The following is a 15658-nucleotide window of genomic DNA, read 5'->3' as shown; positions in this document are numbered from 1 at the left end:
TGCTTGTACTTTTTTGTCCTCAAGTTTAAGTTATGTGTCTTTTGTTGTTTACTCATAATGATCTCTATATACTCTGGCTATAAATCATTTGCTGAATTTTTCTTTATAAGTGAAATTATTTTATGTCTATTTTTTTCTGTATGAAGATCTTGTTCTAGGACAAAGTTCTATACAGAAAAAAATGTTTCTTTTACAATTAGACTTAAAATTTCTCTTGTAAACAACTGATAAAATAAGTGGATCTATTTGAATTATATGTAGTCTCCTACTCACTTTTTTGAAAATTTATTCTGATACTGCATAGGTTAGGTTACAGTAACTTTTGCGGATATAGTGAAAATGGGCAATGGAAATGCACTAAATTTTGTGTTCTTTTTCAAGGTTATACTGACTTATCTATAATCTGATTAGAATTGCATTATAACTGATATTTTGAGAACTAATACCTTGACAACATTGAGTTTTCTAATGCATGAAATGATATTTTTTATTAGAGTATATTTTATTTTGCTGTAGTATCACCTTATAGCTTTCTGATATAAGTCACAAATATTTGTATTTAATACAATCACATCATACAAATTTGTATTCTATGTATTCTTTGAATACATTATTGCTTTTTAAATTTCAATTCTAATTATCACATTAAACAAAGATACAATCATCCTTTTATATGTTTGCTACAGACTAAATCTTATTTGTGTAAGGACAGAGGTTTTTTATTTTTTTTCAGAGGTTTTTTTAAATTATTAAACCCTGACATTTTGCCCATACACACCAATTTCATAACTTCTTTTATTGTACTGGTGGAAATTTGGAGTGCCATGACAAATAAAATAAATGTAGGCATGGTGCAGAATTTAAAGATTATATTAATGCCTTGATCACAGTTAGCATGATTGTCAAGATTTTAATAGATATACTGTCTGTTATATTAAGGTGTGCTTACAAGCAGGAGCCTAGCATGACTGTCTTCCTGAAAGGCCCAACCAGCAGGTCAAAGAGTCAGGTGAAGATACTTATACCACACCAATGGGCAGAAATTGGTGACCCTGTGGTTGAATTAGGGAAAAGCTGGAAGAAGCTGAGGAGGAGGGAGACCCTGTAGGAAGACCTGCAATCTCAGCTAACCTGAATCCCTGGATTTCTCAGACACTGAGCACCATCCAGGCAGCATGAAACAGCTGATATGAGGCCCCCAACATATGTACAGCAGAAGACTCCTGGGTCTTGACTCAGTGAGAGAAGCTGCACCTAACCCTCAAGAGACTGGAGGCCCTAGGGAATGGGAATGTCTGGTGGGATGGCGGATGGATGGGGACATCACCTTGGTGACTGGGGATGAGGATACATGGGAGGTGAAACAGAGGGCAGGCCAGGAGGATGATGAAGACTGTAAAAACCATTAAAACATGTTTTTACAAAAACAGAAAATTTAGTTTTGTCTCCTGATATCATCATCATCATCATCATCATCACTATTTGTAAATGACGTTAATCAAACTTGATTATTTTCCCTTGAATCTTTTGTAAAGTCAACTTTAATGTGGTGAGGTATACTGATTGACTTCAACAGTTAAATCAGTTAAAGTGTATCAGAATTATGTGACTGATCACATACATTTTCTTTGGGTGAATTGCTGGTTTTATTTGTTTGTTTTGTTTTTGCTTTGTTTTATTACCATTTAGTATGGATGAAGACCTACAGTTTTCTTTTTAATGGCATCAGATTTTTGTTTACCTTATTCTATTAATGAGGAACCAGAACTTAACCTGTTTTCTGAGTTTGTATATATTAGTACTATGTCTCATTGAAATGCTTGCTTGAGTTCCTCATTTGAAAATGTCTAGAATAAACTACATTGTGAAATTAATTTGTTGTACCTTCTAAATTTTATCTTTATTTAGTTTGGGTTTATTCATATTTCCTGAAAGTTTTCATTTTACCTAAATTTTCAAATTAGTGACTTTAATAAATAACCTACTATATCATGCCTTATCATGTTTAATAGCCATAACATCCAATGTGGGGTGGCCCCCATCATTCCTGATGCATTTCACTGTCTTGATCACTCTTTTTCATTGACTGCTCACATCTAAGATTTATCAAGTTTTCTTTTTTATTAATCAAGAAACCACATACAGGCTGGGAAGATGATTCAGGGGGCAAAGGTGCTTCTTGCCAATCTAGAGGTGCTTCTTGCCAATCTAGAAGACCAGAGTTTGATCCCTGGAACACAGGAAGTGGAAGGAGAGAACAAATTCCTGGAAGCTTTCTTTGTGCCTACAAATGTACAACATGGTGTGAGTTCTCACCTCTGCCATTCAGTAAACAAATAAATGTAATAGAAAATTTAAAAACCATATCATCCAGATACATTTTTGAAAAGTTATACTTTTTCTTGTGTATTTTCTCTAAAGTTTTTACAATTACTTCACTGATTATTTTAACTCAGATTTATATTTCAAGTGACAATATTATTTATTTACTATGTTTTTTTAAAAAGAAAATAATCAAAAGTCTTTTGGAATCTGTTTAGATGATATATTTAGATGAAACCTACTTCAAAAATCATAATCTAAATTCTCAGTCCACAAGGTATAACATGTGTGTGTGCGTGTGTGTGTATGTGTGTGTGTGTGTGAGAGAGAGAGAGAAACAACATTACCACAGAACCAATATACTAAAACTATTTTTAAAAAGAATCCTGTTAATGTCCTTAAATAAAATTATATCCAGGTCAAACAGTCTCACTAGCTTTATAAACGCTTCTTTTTTTCTCATGAAACCTACAGAGCTTCATGGAATATTTTGATATCTATCCTGTCTTTCCACTGTTTCAGAATATTGTGGTTTGTCCCTTTATCTCTTGTATTTTAGGTTTTGATGATTTCTTCATATCACTGTGTATATTTTCACATTTTTGTTTATCTGATACTCAATCATTTTGTGTTTCTATATATAATTAGATATTCTATAAGTGGTATTTAACTGGATATTTCTAGTTTTCCAGATTCCTTTCTTATTTATAGTGATGATCTTACTATTTTAATGATTCTTGCTAGTTAAGTTTCTCTAAACTTCAATACTTCCAAATAATTGGAATCTGTCTTCATTTGTTTGATAGCTTTTCATTAATTATTATTGGCACAATAGATTTTCTCATTCAATTGCTCTCCCTGTAATGATAAAATTTCACAGATATTTATATTTTTGATGTATTACATATTGTTTCAAGAAGACAATCTTATACATTGTTATTTTATTAAATAGTTAATATTGTACAGATATGAAAATATATATAATGTGCCTTACATATATACGAATATGTAGATATGAAGGTAAGTAAAAGGAAGGGTGGATATAATATCAAACAGATATTAAAACTAGGAACTCCCTGTTACAATTTGCAATACACATGTGAAACCTGGTACCTAGCTTATATATTATTATGGAAAGTGACAGACATTTCAGGAGGTGGGACTAAGTTTGAAAACATCACAGTAGGGTGCTCTTCTGCCTATACCTGCTCTCCATTTTCTTCTTTCTTTTGCTTCTAGGTCATGAAAAGTGTCTTTTCTTCTTCATATGTTTCCACCAAGGTGCTTTGTGTGTTGTTGTGGCAGCTGCTTACAACAGCAACAACGCATGCGCGCATACACACACACACACATACACACACACACACACACACACACACACACACACACACACACACAAATTAACCAGATATATAAGTCCCCGAAGAAGGCAAAATACATCATTCATCCTTTATGTCGCTTTGCTAGGATATTTGAAATTAACCCTAGAGAAGGGGGATGATGTGTTATGAGACTAACTACATAGTTCAGAGCTTTTGGAATCTTTTTTCTAATGTAATTTGAAAACGCCTGGTGATGTGCACTAGAAAAATCTCAGGTAGCGCTTATGGGTGATTCTAGTGGGATTTCAGAGAAGATTGACAACTGTCAGGACTGTCAACAAAACAGGTAATGCTTATGATGCTTCAGATAAGAACAAAGATTTCACCTAAAATTTAACTGGAGGCCAGTCATGTTCCAGTCTAGTAATGAAATCATCTATATTCTATCTGTTCTCCAAGACAGACACGGTAGGGGATGGACTAACAAATCTGCCAGAGAAATTTCTGATGCAATGCTGCATTCAGGCTACAATATGGATATGGTAATTGCCCACGTATAGGTTTACAGTGACAATTTAGAACAAGAATCACAATGAAAAGAGTTGGAAAGCTTATACTTTACTAATATCCAAAGCCTTGAAAGTCTGAGCATAAGGAAAGCATAACTATTATGGCTACTGAAAAAAAACAAAAACAAAAACAAACAAAACCAGACAGAAAACCCAACTCATCTCAGGAAATGACTAGATTCTGACCATTACAGGCTCAAGGATATAACTAATGTGGAAGCTGTTTCTTTGGAAAGAGAGCGCTCTGTGATACAGGATCAGTAAAGGAAGTGTTCCCTTTTATTCAGTCACCCAGGTACTCCATGCCCACCAAAGCTCTGCCCACGACAGCATGGCTACCCCTTGCGCTGGTAGCACACCCGAGCATCACCTATACGATGCTACTTTAAAAAAAAAGTTGTAAAAGGTAAGAATTATAGGTTTGCAGAGATGTTTCACCAGATTTCAAAAGAAAGCCTAGAAGGATAGGAATTTTATCAGGGTCAAAGTCGCTGAAGGGCACCCTTAGGAGGGTAGTGAGCAGGGTGATAATGTTGAAGATAGATGGATAGTCTACAACATTGGTGACAGGCACATCAGACATCTGCTGGAGAAAGTCACAGTGAACATGGTAGATCTAGAGAAGTAGCATAGGCTGCAACAAGCAGGTCCTAAGGGCTTGAGAACTGTTGTCACATCATCACACACACATCCTGTTGCAAGACACTGAGACATGGGATTTTGACCTTTGTCATTTACCTGTTGCTTTTGTTTTCTTAATAGAAAATATGATTACAACAGGCCAAGGGAAATGTTATTATTTTTAACAATTTTGGAAGTATCAGCTATTATTTCTTTAAATGTTGCTTCTATTGACTTTTTTTTCTACATTTCCTTAGATACAGCAAAGAGCCATACAATAGGACATTTGTTCATATCTCACACATTTCAGTGCTTTATTTTAGATCTATCTTTCTTTCCTTCCTTCCTTCCTTCCTTCCTTCCTTCCTTCCTTCCTTCCTTCCTTCCTTCCTTCCTTCCTTCCTTCCTTCCTTCTCTTATATAAGATGGACTAAGAAATCTGCCAGAGAAGTTTCCAAAGCAATGCAGCATTCAGGCTACCATATGGATATTACGGACTGCTTGCATACAGGTTTACAGTGATTATTTGGACTCTTACCAGTTCCCCCATCTCCTCTCTCCCCCAGATACCCTCCCTCCAGAAGAGAGCACACCTCCAGGAGATATGACAACACAATCAGACATTCAATAAGGCCAGGAACAAACCAACACATCAGAGCCGAGTAAGGAAACCTAGTGGGAGGAAAGGGGTCTCAAGTGCAGGCAAAACAGTCAGGGACACCATCCACTACCACTGTTAGGAGTCTCACAAGAACCCTAACCCAACAGCCATAACATATATGCAGAGGACCTAGTGCAGACCACCTGCATGTTCTGCAATTGCCATTCAATTGCTGTGAGTGAGTCCCCATACACCCTGTTTAGTTCTTTGTGGGGCCTTGCTCTCCCGGTGTCCTCAACCCCTCTGGCTCTCACAGTTCCCTTTAGTGCTTTAGTTTGGTTATTTCATTCTTTATTTTTTTTCACTTGTTGGCTTGTTATTCTATTTAGGCTCTTTCTATTCATTAATCTTTCCTTCTGCTTTCTTTCAGTGACTTGAAGCATATTTGAAGAATCCGTTTTTGTTTTTGTTTTTTTTAATTTTCATGAGGTTTTAGCTTATTGCATTTCTTGGCACATTTTAACAACTTAAGTTTCTTCTGCAACATTTTACACTCACACCTGTTGTTCCGTGCTACTCAGCTGCCACAGAATACAGTATTATGATAACTGTAAACCCAGTTGATAATCTTTGTAGTCAATTCTGAATCTGCTTCTACTAACTGTATCTCACTTCACCATGTGCCACAAAGTCTTGCTTCTTTATTTATGTTTTGATTCTTATACTGTGTCTCAATATGTTTAGGTATGTGAAAGAAGGTTATAACTCCCATTGGTTAGCTCTCTGCACAAAAAGGTCAATCTACTTGGGTCAGTGACAGCATACCCCATAGCTGGGCTGGATTTGGGCTTGGGAACTTTGAGTAGATTAAGTTTTTAGCAATAATTCAGATTTGTGAGTGAGGCTAGGATGTTCTATAAAAGTGACTGTAAGCATGATGGTGGGGTCACTCTTTTGGGCAGAGGTACAACTTTTGATTCAGTCAGAATTCTGATTGCTTTTAAGTTCCCCATCTTTTTTTAATTAGATATTTGCTTTATTTACATTTCAAATTTTATCCCCTTTCCTGGTTTCCCCCTCTGAAAACACCCTATCCCATTCCCCTCCCTCTGCTCACCAACCCACCCACTCCCACTTTCCTTTAGCATTCTCCTACACCAGGGCATTGAGCTTTCACAGGACCTATGGCCTCTCCTCTCATTGATGTCTGAAAAGGCCATCCTCTTCTGGAGCCATGGATCCCTCCATATATATATATATATATATATACTCTTTGGTTGGTGGTTTAGCTCCCAGGAGCTCTGGGGGGTCCTGGTTGGTTCATATTATTGTTCTTCTTATGAGGCTTCAAGCTCCTTCAGCTCCTTCAGTTCTTTCTCTAGATCCTCCATTGGGGACGCTGTGCTCAGTCCATTGGTTGGCTGTGAGCATCAACTTCTGTATTTGTCAAGCACTGACAGAGCCTCTCAGGAGACAGTTATATCAGGCTCCAGTCAGCAAGCACATTGGCATCTGCAATAGTATCTGGGTTTGGTAGCTGTATGTGGGATGGATCCCTAGGTGGGGCAGTCTCTGGATGGCCTTTCCTTCATTATTTTTTTCTCTTAGGAGCCACCAGGCTGTGGCCCCATACCAAGTTTTCTCCTGGATTCTATCTTGTTTGCTATCAAGATGTAAAGTCCCAAGATGTTTTCTTGGCAAACTTCAACTTTGGTCTACACAACCTACTTGATTATTATAACCATTACCTAATGTACTTGCAATAATTGATAGATTCATAGATTATCTGCCTCACAGTAGCTTGTGCTTATGTGAATGTGTGTAGTTTGGTTTTCCCATCACATCAAGACAGAAGTCTGATGTATAGCACTAACTTAGGAAATACCATCACTTCTTTCCACCTGATGAGTTGATTTTAACCTGCATTTATTAAGATGATTTAACATGTCTATTTTATGAAGATATATTTTTTAAAACTGTCAGTGTATTTTATGATGCTGTGTATATACATACAGATAAACAGACATATAAGTTTAAAAAGAAAATATTTCTATGGTATTTTTAAGAGTCTACAGAAGAAGCTGTCTGCTTGGTATGTAATTATTTTAGTTCATGGATTAAGTCAGGAGTCAGAGTTTTGGGTTTAGGGACAGCATTGAATACAAATGGCAGGTGTTTCTTCCCAAGACCATTTAGAAAGAATTCACTTCATGATGAGGAAGAAATCACAGCAGGGGCAGCTGTATGGTCTTTGTCCTTGTCTGGGTCATCTAATACTTAATCCACATATGACAAAACTCCCCCCCAAACTATCAAGGTCTCTTGATGCAACTATGAGCTCCAATGGCATTTAGTAACTTTCAGATCAAGGGTAACTGTCATTTTAGATTAACCTCTGACAGTTTTGGCCTTGAGATCAAGCACAAAATGTCGATTTAACTGAAAGCAAATTACTATGCTACATTTTTAGGCATCTGAAACCAACAATGCTTAATTTTCTTACTTATGTACTCAAATGTTCCTAAAATTGGTACTTATTAATATTTATATTACTTATTCCATATAGAAATAAAATCAGTTCTATTTATAATAGAAATATGTATCTTTCAGAAGCATTTTGTTAAATATTTTACAAGTATTGTCTCATTTAATATTTATAATAACAATACAAATATTATCTTCTCTTTTCTGTATCAGGAAGCAGAAATATAGAAGGTCATGAGTAGCGTGTTGCTAGATATATACATATCTCTCTATATAGATATTTACATATATGAGTCCATTTATTTTTCCTATTATGCAAGTAATTCCCACTAGTTCTATAATAACTTGTTAATATAAATTGAAGCATAATATAGTATTTTCTTCACTAGAGTTCATGGCATCACAGACCAGGGCTTGGCTAACTAGAGATATGGTTCTTGGCATAAATTCCTCCCCTCCTGTTGAGTATCCAAATAGGCGGCTCTTAGTTGCCCCAAGATATAAGTGCTACTATTGTAATTTTGAGTCTATCTGGACACATTAGTCATAGGCTTTAATACTGGGCAGATCTTTTAATCACTATTTGTGCCAGTTTGCGTAACTTGACTGATAAGAGTTCTTTAGGGAGGAGGCTTCCCCATCAGTTGTAGTTTGACTTTTCCAAGTCTTATCTATAGATTGTTCATTTTCTCCAGCATCAGGGTCTTTTCTTTAAGTTCTGAGAGGCAACCAATGGCAATGTAATAACCTATATTGTTTAAGAAGTCGCTTAGACTACTGGGGAATATCGATTCTCTCTCTCTCTCTCTCTCTCTCTCTCTCTCTCTCTGTGTGTGTGTGTGTGTGTGTGTGTGTGTGTGTGTCTTTCTCTCAGCAGCTGTTAATTGCCTTGTAGGTATAGAAGTGAGGCTTGTGAGATTTCCTCCCCTCCATGTGCAGAACATAGGAGGAGTCTGAGGTAGAGAGGGAGGGGCTGATATGAAGTAAATACAGCACTTGTGCCTGAAATGTGTTCAAAAAATGATAAAAGGTAATATAAATTATTTTTATGGGTTTAATTTAAGATTATTAACACTGTTGAATTTAGAACCATCTGCAATTATAAACATTTCTTAAAATTGTATTGCAAGGAAAAACCTGAGTTGAGAATTGTTCAACTATTTTAAAACATTTATTGATAGTTTTTGTTTCTCTTTTGCATAAGAGAAACAAACACTAGAACAGAGAGAGATAAGAATTCTGTCCCACATTGGGTTAAGACATGTTAAGTAACTGTCATATTTTTAAACTTAAATATTTCACACACAAAAAGTAGGGTTTTCCATCTTCTTTTGAGATGTCAGAAAGATGAGTAATACAAGTCTATACCCGGTACACATTTCGACAAGGGCATGTTGTACGAAGGGCATGAGTACATCAGGGTATAGTTGTCAGTGTTTCTTTCTCACTACTTCTTTCCTTACCTTGACTGCCAAGTCGTTGATTATATTGACCTGGCAAGCCTCTTTAGCATAATTGCTTTAGCCAAAGAACTAAGGAACTATGAGCCAAGAGATGGTGAAAGCAGAGAGAGTCCTCCCTGGAGAGCACAGAGGTCATCGTCGTCTCTGTTTCCAATTGTCTCCTGAATTATTTTATATTTGTTGTAAGGCAATTTGGTGGTAGATTAATTTTTGAAATTCACATTTTTAATATAACTATTTTACAAGAGATTTGTAATTGCTTTAAAATGTCATTGAATTTCTCAATAAAAGCTAACATTCTTGCTGTGATCTAGAGTCATTTCTCTGATCAAGCTATACATAAACACAGTGAATAAGAAATGTGATTGCCAGAAATGACAAGCTGATAGCAGGCAAACATTCTTTAGTTATTTTCTTCCTTTTCTTTTTTTCTTTCTGCATGTATTGAAAATAAATTCTTCTTTCATATAATACATCCCAACCACAGATCTTCCTACTTTCAACCCCCCTAGCTCCTCCATGTCTCCCCTAGATCTGCTCTTATTCATTTTCCTCTTCAGAAAAGAGCAGGCCTTCAAGAGATGGTGTCAAACATGACAAAACACAATATAATAATCCGAGACAAAAGTCCTTGTATGGAGGCTAGACAAAGCAACCAAAGAGTAGGAAAAACTCAAGAGCAGGCAAAAGAGTCATATATACCTGATCCCACTGTTAGGAATCTTATAAAAACACTACACAAAAAGCCAGAACAACACATACCCACGTATATCCTGAGATCCAAACTTTTGATCTCCTGATAAATATATAAACACACACACACACACACACACACACACACACACACACACACACACACATATATATATATATATATATATATATCTTATGTCATATATATATATCTTATGTCATATATATATATATATATCTATGTCTTAAGCTTTCTGATATATTCTGCAAGATTACTTTATCTGTATCTGTCTTTGCTTAAATTCAGTTTCATCATTTTGTTTCTTAAGTTAGAGAACTTGATTTTATTCTTTTAAATATATGAGGTCATATTAATCCTATTCTACTAAATAAAGGAAAAACCAGTAACAATACTCAAAAGCATGGTAAGACAAAAATATTAGAATAGAAACATATAGGAAACTATAACACATGTTCCTATTTACATGTATATGTATAGGTGTATGTGTATGTGTGTATGTATATATACATCACTTGTAGTAGTATAAATCTGTAAATATGTACATATACTAGGCAAAATATATGTATTAGGAAACATGTTTAGAAACAAAAAATTTTGAGGTAAGAATGTTGAGATTCATATTATGTATATCTACATCTGTGTTACTACATATTTATTTTGTATATAAACATTGTACTTGGATATAAGTTAGAATCTAGGTTTATAAACTAGTGCATTCAAATATTTTTTCTCTTGAAGGCCTTTTCAAATCAATTGTCCCTGAAGAATGAAAACACTGAAGGATGACACAAAGAGAGTAGAAAGTCAGAGGAGGCAGATCTGGATATATCCATCACTCTTATTTCATTCTTCAGGTGATGAGAAGCCATTTATAGCTATAGGCAAGGAATTGACCTAATAAAGAAATTATACAGAAAATCACATCCACTAAAATTACTTTAAAAAGATCTAGAAGATGAATGATACATTACTGAAGCTTCACACTATTGTAAACAATGAAGATTTCCCATATGGACAAATGGATCCCACATACTTTGAGCACATGCCGGTGTTATGGTCAAATATATTACCGAGTAGTGGGTAGGAAAGGCTGGGGAGAGTGAGAAATCTAGTGACTCCCACCCTGGATGAAGATGCTTGGTATTTCACATTACACCATACACAATACATCACAGATTTATTGTGAAGGTGGACTGCTTTTTGTCTATATTTTCTTCCCCTCAGCGTAGAAGTCACACATGATGTTTACTAATGAAGTTTCCTCCTCTCCTTTAGCTGCCAAGTGGTAGGATTAAAGCTTATGTAGAGAATAATCAATATTCTTCAGTCCCTTCACCAGAGGCTATCAGATGCAATGGTGATCCAATCTTTTTGTTCTTTTATTTTTTTTAAATTTATAATCAATCATTACTCATCTTTCCATTATCCATGGCTCATCAAATGTTAATGCCGATGCCTATCACTTAAGACCATTTCAATACCAGTGACCTTCTCATCGAGCATATATATCCATCAGGCAAAACGGAGGACCATGATCGACAACTCTTGTAACAGTCTCTTCCCCCAGGTCTTTGTTAACATTTGTACACCTCATGACACCTAAGTGGCAGCAGTATGCTAGTTCAGAAATAACTACACCGACATGATCACATATAATATACCACATCAGCAAAGTCCCTTGTATGTGATCTGAGTTGCTCAGAGCCATGCCCGCATGCCCTTGCTTGTCAGCAGGGAATCCAACTTGCTAAAACTCAGCCCTTTTGTCTCCTGAAGTTTTTCTCCAGTTCCTTCTCCCACAAGCAAAATGGCTCTGCAGCATAACCAGGAATCAAGAGTAATCAGCACTTCATTTAACCACAGGGTGCTGATGGTTCTCCTCTGTTCACTCAGCCTTGGGCAGAGGAGCATATTCTGTCATTTTTTAAAAAAAAAAAGATACCGAGTGTTGTGATCAGCTGTATATGCGAGCTATATAGTGCAAATTTCTGGGTGTAATTGAAAGCGCATCAATCTCTGGTGCCAGGGCTGCTCATTTCATGCAGATTTTTTTCAGGAGTTTTCTGTCTCTTGTACTTTAGTAAAACACAAGGAGTCAAAGTATTTAACATCAATTTTCTTCTTCTTGTAAATTGCGATCTTGTTACACAATACCAGTGTCTACAATAGCGTGGGAGAGATATTGAAGTCCTGCTTTATATTTTCATCTGATGCCTAATCAGTTAGCCTTTCTGAATCTAACCTCCTATATCAGCCATGGGGAAAAGCATATATTAATTAGTTAATATTTTAGTTAGGATTACTACTGCATTGATGAAACACCATGACAAAAGCAACTTTGGGAGGAAAGAGTTTATTCAGCTTATATATTTACACAGCACTGTTCATCATTGAAGGAAGTCAGGACAGGGACTTAAAAACAGTACAGGATCCAGGAGACAGGACCTGATACTGAGGCCCATGAATGGGTGCTACTTACTGGCTTGCTCCGTGACTTTGCTCAGCCAGTTTTCTTATAGAACCCAGGACTACAAGCCTAAGGATAGCGCCACCCACCACAGGACTGTGTCTAGCCACTAGAACCTCTGCTATCAGTCATTAATTAAGAAAATGCCTTATAGCTGGATGTCATGAAGGGATTTTCTCAGTTGAAGTTCCTTCCTTTCAGACAACTTTTATCTTGTGTCAAGTTGACATGTAACTAGTCAGGACAGTTAATAAATATTTATTGAGCTCCCATATGGCAGACAATATATGAACTCTAAGAATTGGCTAGGAATAACTCTTTCCAACAAACATATCTGGCTTCGGTCATAATATTTATAAAGCTTATGAGTCTGTGCCATAGCTCATTGCCAGTTCAAATATGAATCCCAGGACCTGTCCAAAACCACCCACTTTCTTTTTTTTAAATTTTATTTTCTATATTCTTTATTTACATTCCAAATGCTTTCCTCTTTCCCGGTTTCCCCCTCTCCATATGTCTCATAAGCCATCTTCTCTCCACCTATTCTCCAATCACCCCACTCCCATGAAGGAAGGAAGGAGAGGGTCTGATCCTGGAAAGGCTTGAACCACCCACTTCTATAAGCCTGCCTACCAACTCTGGCCCCAGCAGAGTCACCAGAATCAATGGGCAGTCTAGAACAGAGACAGGTTCTACTTCTATATAAATATTCTGCTAATCAGTGATGACAAGAGAGGAAACATAGGCAAATACCAGTTTAGTGGAGTTTGGAGTGTTTTTGAAAACTATTTTCGATTGTGCTTGGTGGAAAGTGGCAGGGATTACTTAATCACAACAAGTCTTTGGGCATGAGTTGGTCTCAGGCTGTTAAAGGGAATAGTTGTCTTAGGAACTCTCGGTATGCAAACCTTGTCTTTTGTTGGATCTTCAAAGGAAAGTATCAAAGTAAATATAAGTTTTTTTTATCACTGAGTGAGTACATGCATATATAAAGGATCCCTTGATTAGTAGCACAGAAAGTTTCTTTATTAAATGGGTGAACCATGGACTAAGTCTCAAGTGTACTCTTCCCTGCCAATACAGGAAGGTACTGTTTTTTGCTATTTTATGTCTTTATATTTTATGAGGTACATACTCCATTTATATGGAGTTTGGGGACTATTTCTTTCCTTCAGTGGGATGTGAAAGTCATCATGAGGACTCCTAACCAGTTTGGGAAAGAAAAGTCTTAAGTAGTTTATCTCTGTTAGTATGATTAGTAATTCAGGTTGGGATCACCAGATTCCACATAGGGAAATTCTGTAGGATCTGCTAAGGGGAATGGAAAGGGTAGATGATATATTGTGACCAAAAGCGGACAGAAATTCCATGCTACCTATTATAGGTTTTTCATCCTGAATATATTCCATAATTCCAGAAATGGAATAAAAGAAAACAAAAATGTTAGCCTAAATACCTCACTATCAAATGTTAAAACTCCCAAAGATCAAAATCCCATGAATATAATTCTCCAAAATAGTTAATTAAAGAGATTAAGAAAACACATAGAACACAATAGAATACTTCTTAGGCTGCTAAACATAGTAAAATAGGTAACAACACTCTATTGGCCTTGTTGGTGCAACCAAACAGTTGAGAAGATGCAACTTCAGGAAGAAAAGATTAATATGGATCCATCATTTCAGGATTCAGTCCATCAAAGTACAAAGATGGAGGATGAACATCTTACAGCTATGGTCACAAGACGTGAAGTTGTTTTCTCACATCGCTGTAGACAAGGAAACAGGAAGAGTGGACAGAACATTATGAGACTGGATTACCACCTTTCTCTAGATAAACTCCAATGCCTAAAGGCTCTTCAGTCTCCTCAAATGGTGCAGCCAGATGAGGGACAAACATGCAGACATGTATACTTGTTGTGGGGCATTTCATACTTAAGCCATGACCAATACACATTACATGCCTATTTGATTGCATATACCTACAACAGTGGAGCAGTTATAATAGGTATAACTCGATGAAATTTACTTGAAAAGAATATTCCTGAGTGAGTGCCAATGGTTAACTTACAAGGTTTAAATAAACAGGGAGCCAGGAGTCTTGATGTCCACATATCAGAATACTTTGTCTCTCCTCTTAGAGAATGATAGATCTTCCTCCACTTAAGTTAGAGCCTCCCTGTCAGACTTGTACATGCATCTCTTTTGTAAACACTCTTGAGGACACACTGAAAATAATGTTTTGAGTGATCCCACTTTACCTATCAAGCACTAAGTTGCTTTCATATAACTAATAGCCACTCCCCTGCCTCTCATTTTCACAACATAAATTATAGTTTAGGGGGTCATGGCTTTCTGTGTTCAAGACTGAAATGTTTTGAAATGGTGATTTGAGAAAAGTTTGACCCCAGGGATTTTGTTCTTTAAGAATGTTAACATTCAAAATTATGGCATTAGGAATTGCCTTTGGGGACTGTGATTAGAGTTTTTGCTAGGTTACTAAAATATCAATCAATCTATCTATCTATCTATCATCTATCTATCTATCTATCTGTCTATCTATCTATCTATCTACCTACCTACCTACCCACCTACCTATCATCTATCTATTTATTCTTTTCAGCCAAATTCTATAGGATTATCTTGAGATGGTACAAGATTCTCCTCACTGGAAAGAACAGACTATTTATTGTTCAGGATTGTAGGCACCTTAATACACATTGCAGTAGAACATTTTAATGTTAAATGGGATTTTTGAATGGTTTTCTTAAACTCCTTCCTGTAGCTTCTGTACTGTCTCAGGCCACCTCTTTATTTGCCCACTCACAACAAAATAAATAAATAAATAAATAAATAAATAAATAAATAAATAAATAAAATCCCAAGTATATTATTTGCTTCAAGCTGAAAATCTTTGCTCATAGAATTCACAAGAATAGTTTTTTAAGAAATATTTATTTTTTATTTGCATGTATGAATCTGATCCTTGTGACCTATATGCACTATCAGGGTCCCTAAGCTCTTGAATATCCTGGTATTGGAGTCAGAGGAAGTTGTGAGCTTCCTTAAGTGGGTGCTGGGCACAAAACTCTAGT

The sequence above is a fragment of the Apodemus sylvaticus genome, chromosome 18, assembly GCF_947179515.1.
Source record: "Apodemus sylvaticus chromosome 18, mApoSyl1.1, whole genome shotgun sequence".
NCBI classification, from domain to species: domain Eukaryota; kingdom Metazoa; phylum Chordata; class Mammalia; order Rodentia; family Muridae; genus Apodemus; species Apodemus sylvaticus.
Note: the sequence above shows the minus strand (reverse complement) of the source record.